General features: G+C 57.6%; 1 protein-coding gene across 2 annotated transcripts in view; it reads right to left on the minus strand.

The window, feature by feature from the left end:
* Nucleotides 1-626, minus strand: part of Sfmbt1 (Scm like with four mbt domains 1) — a 92,832-nt gene extending 92,206 nt beyond the window's left edge. Inside the window, exon 1 of one of the 2 annotated variants that reach the window (XM_013346920.2) lies at nt 606-626. The gene's annotated coding sequence lies outside the window, so the exon portion shown is untranslated. Of the gene's footprint in view, nt 1-324; nt 405-605 lie in introns of those variants that run through there. The other variant, XM_026779723.1, reaches the window with a different exon arrangement.
* Between the last annotated feature and the right edge of the window lie 692 nt (nt 627-1,318).

Genomic DNA, 1,318 nt, shown 5'->3' on the forward strand with positions numbered 1-1,318 from the left:
CCCCCCAGCTCCGCGGTCCTCCGGGCGACCCTCTCCCCTCGCCTCGCGCTTGGGGCGCTCACGCCCCGACCTCCCCGCTGCCGCCGCCGCCGGCTCACGGGGCTGGAGCTGCACAGGAGAGGAGGCGTCCGCGGGCCTGGGTCCATTGCTCTGGTCGCGTCCCCAGCCGGCACGTCGCCGAGGACGCCCGCGAGGCCGGGGCGGCGCGCCGTGGGCCTCTGATCCCCGACGGCGCCGTGAACTGAGCGCGGTCGGGAGCCGAGCTCTCGGGATGCAGAGGCGCGTCCTGGCCCCTGCTTGGGTTTTTGGAGAGAAAGACCTCACCTTGGCTTCTGGGCAGAGCGGCTCGGCGGGACCCAAAGTCCCTGATCCGTCCATCCCGGGCGAAGCGCGCCACTGTAGCCCGCACGTGACCACCTCGAGCAAGATGGCATTAGCAGAGAGGCAGCGGCTCAGCAGGTCCCCAATGGGCGCTTGCCGCTGCCGAAAGGTCTGCTCCCGCCGCCCCGGCCACATCGGGATTCCCGCGTGTCCCTCTGAGACCTAGCAGGGCACTCTAGTGCTTGCTTAGCTCTACCAAATGCGACTCGAGCACCTCGGCTTACCTGATGTCCAGGCTTGCTCAGGAGGCACAGGGTGACCTAAGATCTCCAGAGATCAGTCTCGAATCCGGAGGTGCCCACGGGCAGTTCGGTTCGGCGACTCAACCCTTCCTCTGCAATGCAAGCACAGGCGTCAGTAGGACGCACACACACACCTGCTCCAGAAAGTTCCCTCAGAAGGGAAACCCAGCACTCGTAGGACCCGGGAGTGCCAAGGAGACCAGCCCTAGATGGTCAGTCAGGGCTCCTGCCTCTGAGCGAAGAGGCGCCCACACAGACACGCACTCCACACACAATGTCTTGGGAGCTTTAAACTAGGCATCATTCTGGTTTTGGCCACCTTAGGAAATACCCACATTACAAAACCCAGATTTTTTTTTTTTTGTAAGTACCACTGAAAAGACAATGTAACAAGAAAAGAATGTAAAAAGAATATCCGTTTCTACACAATTGGATGTTCCCAAACAAAACCTTCTGCATAGATACTTCTGCATGCTTGCAAACACACATTTTCTTTTATTTTCTACTTTCACTAACATGTTTTGCTTGCATGACCATTTTTAAGGTATGCAGTTCCTACATTTTTTGTGTTTTATTTCGTTGCGGTTATCTGCTTGCATATCCTTGAGTTCTCCACGTGGGGATTAATTTCTAGGAGTGGGGAAGTTTTCAAGTGGGAAGCTGTGAATGGCCCTGCATTGCCCCACTGCTTCTCA

Source organism: Microtus ochrogaster, chromosome 6, assembly GCF_000317375.1.
Source record: "Microtus ochrogaster isolate Prairie Vole_2 chromosome 6, MicOch1.0, whole genome shotgun sequence".
Taxonomy (NCBI): domain Eukaryota; kingdom Metazoa; phylum Chordata; class Mammalia; order Rodentia; family Cricetidae; genus Microtus; species Microtus ochrogaster.